Source organism: Dipodomys spectabilis, unplaced genomic scaffold, assembly GCF_019054845.1.
Source record: "Dipodomys spectabilis isolate Male_0828 unplaced genomic scaffold, ASM1905484v1 ptg000789l, whole genome shotgun sequence".
Taxonomy (NCBI): domain Eukaryota; kingdom Metazoa; phylum Chordata; class Mammalia; order Rodentia; family Heteromyidae; genus Dipodomys; species Dipodomys spectabilis.
In genome coordinates, this window is record NW_024871466.1 from 186,465 (window position 1) to 190,848 (window position 4,384).

Consider the following 4,384-nt stretch of genomic DNA (forward strand, 5'->3'; position numbering starts at 1 on the left):
TCTGGGAGGTTTGCTTCCATTATTTCCTTTCATGTATTGAGTTAGTTTGGTTTACTGGGACTTGAACTCAGGGCCTGGGTACTATCCCTGAGTTTTTTCCCACGCTCGGTTGACGCTCTACCACTTGGAGCCACCGACCGCCCCGCTTCGGACTCTTCGCTGGGCTTCATTGGAGATCAGAGTCTCCTGGATTTGCTTACCCCAGGCTGGCCTCCAACTAGGATCCTCCAGATCTCGGCCTCCTAATGAGCTGGGCTGACAGGTATGGGCTTCACAAGCACCCAGCTTCAAGCGAAGAAGTTGGATTTGAAACCGGCTTAGGGACAAGGGATCGGGGGATATTTTCTGCCCCCAGCCAGCTCAGCCTTCCCTGTGGGTCTGGTGCATTGATCTCCACTGCCCGTCTGGCCCTGCCAGATCTCCGGAGAGCTAATTTGATTTCTCCCCTTTTTTAAATTGGATTTTTCCCCTAGGCCATCTGCTTCCCCGGTGGAGTGCGGGGCAGAATAGAACTTGGTTCAGTACCCTGTAGAACTGCAGGAGCCGCCAGCACCCACTCGGTCTGACTCCCCTCCCTCGCTACCACCTGGGGACGCAGAGAGACCTGGGTTGTGTTTTGGGTTTGGGTGTCCTGGGATTTGAACTCAGGCCCTCACAGGTGCTTAGGCACCTCCCCAGCCCTTCTTGCTTTATTCATTTCTCCAATAGGATTCTCCCACTTTTGGCCTGGGGCCCAGCTTATTGGTTGAAACTTGGATGGGGGCGGAGTCTCCTCGTGATTTCCTGAGTAGCTGGGATTACAGGCAGGAGCCACCACACCCAGACAGTCACTTGGGGACCTGTACAACTTAGTTGGCAGTTACACTGCCAAGGGCAGCATCTGTTGCAGATGACGGAGACAATGTAGACTCATGATGCACTGCCTGGTCATAAAGAAGAAGAACATCCTGGAACTGGTCATTACGTTAATCAAAAGACAAACAGAAAACAGAAAGACAAAATGCCACACATCCCGAGTTCTCTCACTATGTCTGAATTAAAACAGGCAAACCTGAAAGGAGAAAAGAGACTACAAGAGATTGGAGGTGTGGAGGGGCTGGGGGGGGGGGGGTGGGGAGATCAGAGATGGATGGATGGGTGGGTAGATGGATGGATACGTGGACAGATGGATGGATGGGTGGATGAGTGGGTGGATGGATGGGTGGATGGGTGGGTGGATGGATGGGTGGAGGGTGGGTGGGTAGATGGATGGGTGAGTGGATGGATGAGTGGTGGATGGTTGGGTGGATGGATGGAGGGTAGATGGATGGGTGGACGGAGGATGGATGGGTGGATAGGTGGGTGGATGGAGGGTGGATGGGTGGGTAGCTGGATGGGTGGGTGGGTGAGTGGGTAGATGGGTGGGTGTATGGATGGATGGATGGATGGGTAGATGCATGGATGGATGGATGGATAGATGGATGGGTGGATGGGTGGGTGGGTGGATGATGGATGGATAGAGGGTGGATTGGTGGGTAGATGGGATGGGTGGGTGGATGGAGTATGGATGGGTGGGTAGTTGGGTGGGTGGGTGGATGGATGACTAGGTGGATGGATGGATGGATGGGTAGATGCTTGGATGGATGGGTGGATGAAGGATGGATGGAGGGTGGATTGGGTGGGTAGATGGGTGGGTGGGTGGATGATGGATGGATGGAGGGTGGATGGGTGGGTGGAAACATCACACTGAACCCCAATACTATATGCAATTAATCTGGACCCCAGTATTATGTGCAATTAGTACGTGTTTAATGATGGTGGTGATGGTGCTGGTGGTGGTGATGATGATGATGTCGGCACTTCGGAGGGGAAAACAAGCAGGAAAAGCCAGCCAGCCACCTCCCTTTCCCCAGAAGCGCTCCCTCCCCTCCACAGCGGTACCTCTGTGCCTGTGAACCCTAGCTACTCAGGCGGCTGAGTGCCACGCCTCCTCCGGTGGAGTCTGCTTAGCATGGGAAACCAGCTTTCAGACCTGAGAATGGGGCTTCACAGAGACCTATCTGTGAGAATGGGACTTCACCGAAGTCTACCTCAGAGAATGGGGCTTCAAAGAGGCCTACCTCCTGGAAAGGCTGGCAAGCCCCTGGGAAAGATGTGTTTCTGTTCCTGCTTTTCTTTTCTTCACTGTATAAGAGTGCCTATTAATCTTTTACTGTTCCTGCTGCTCATTGTACTTACTCATGCTCAATGTTCCCTTATTCAAAGCTCTTTCTTAAGAGTGTTGACGACTCCAACATCTGATGAGTGTCTTAAAAATATGACTAACTCACCAGAGTTAAGTGCTACCCTGGAAGCCCCTCTTATGGAGGCTAGTAGACAAGCTATAAGTAAATATAAAAGTATTGGGGGTTTCACGAAGTCACTCCAGCAGAAGGAATTGTTTGTAAGAGATTTGCAAGAAGCTGTAGGCCGGCTAGAACAGAAAGAATGTATGGCAATTGCTGGGATAACTACTTAGGAGAAAGAACTTCCTGCTACTCTCTTTCATTTACTAAGAGACTTGCTAGATCTAGGCCTCCGTGGCGCTTACTATTACAGAAGGAACAGGAAAGATCTTATGGGACAGTTAAGGCCTCTATAGAAAAAAGTAGTGGTCAATTGGTGATAAACATCGAAACCCATTGTATTTCTTAAAAATAGAGATAAAGCCGGAAACAAGTGCCTATCAGGCGACCAGCTGGTGACCACCCAAGAATGACGCCCTGCAGCAAGATTGTGTAACCTTCTGCCCTTTCTCCTGGAGACTTTTGCTATAAAAGCTTGCTATCCTCTGCATTAAATCGCACTCAGCATCCACTCCTAATGTGTGTGAGTTGTCTGGTTGCCATCTCCCCCCTGTTCCAGTTCCTCCACTAGGTGTCCTCCGCTGGTCCGCAGCAGCTGAGATCTGAGGTTGGCGGTTCAAAGCCAGGCCAGGCAGGAAAGCCCATGAGACCTAGCTCCCAGGAGTTCAGATCCGGCCTAATTCTGGGAGAGGACGGGAAGTGCTCAAGGCTGGCGCTCTACCACTTGAACCACAGCACCACTTCCAGCTTCTTTTGTGTCTGTGGCACTGAGGACTCGAACCCAGGGCTTCATGCATGCTAGGCGAGCGCTCTACCCCTGAGCCACCTGCCCAGCCCCGTGGAGATTTTTTACCTTAATAAAATATCCATCTCCCAGCCCTGCCCATGCTGCTGAGCATCGCCTGCCCTGCGTTATTTATTCCATTTCCTCTCATTCTAGTATTCTAGCTTATTCTAGTCTATTCTGTTTCTCGAGGCCTGGTGGAAGCCACTAATTTAATAGGAGCCGCTAATGGGCTGTGTCTCCCCGTTGAAACAAATAAATACCACCCTAGACGCTCTCATTACTCAACTCGAGCTTCAGCGACCAGAAAAAGCGAACCAGGAGCAGCGAGGCCCAAGAACAAAGAGACCATTCATCAGCCCAGTCCAAGCCTGACACCAGCTCTCGGCCTTCCATTCGGACTCTTCGCCTTGCAGCTACACACACACACTGCACACACAGCGCACGCACACTGCTCTGGTCACGTGACCACGCCCGGGGACATCGGTGACCTCCCGCAGGTCACCACACCCCCACAGCCCCCGGGGCACTTTCTCCACACCCCCCCACCCCGCTTTTCCTCACTGCCGCCTCTCGGGAGGCTGAGATCCGGAGGATCGCTATCCACAGCAGCCCACCCAGGGGCAGCGGAGGAGAGAGACCCCGTCTCCACAAGAAGCAGCAGGAATAGCCCGAGGCCAAGGAGAAAACTTCAGGGTGGAGCCACGATCCTGAGGGACAGAGGGGGACATAATTAAACAGACAGTCTGTCATTAGCTCATTTCCGTTTTCCTCCCTGCTCCTGGGAGGCTGGGACTCTCTCCTCACTTGAAGGGAGAAATCTGGTTTCTCCTGACTCCTGTCCCCGGGGTGGGGGTGGGGGGCTCCCCAAGCCCTCATTTGGGGGTGATCTGTCCTGGGAAGTCCTGCTGATCTTTCCCTTGGAGCTGGGTGTCACTGATGGCAGAGTAGATAGAGCGAGCAGACACAAACAGAAAATGAGGACAGGGCCAGGTGCCGGTGCTGCCGCCTGTAATCCCAGCCAACTCGGGAGGCCGAGGTCTGAGGATGGAGGCCGGGGAAGGGAAAGTTCATGAGACTCCGGCCTCCCCTGAGCCGGGAGTAGGGCCGTGGTGTGAGGGGTAGAGCACCAGCCTGGAATGGAGAAAGAACTAAGCCAGAGCAGGAGGTACTGAGTTCAAGCACCAGAGTCAAAAATACATAACACACAGGAGCCCGGCGGGCGGGAATTGTGCCGCGGGGTTTACGGTTACCAGGTCTCGATGAGAAAAACAAA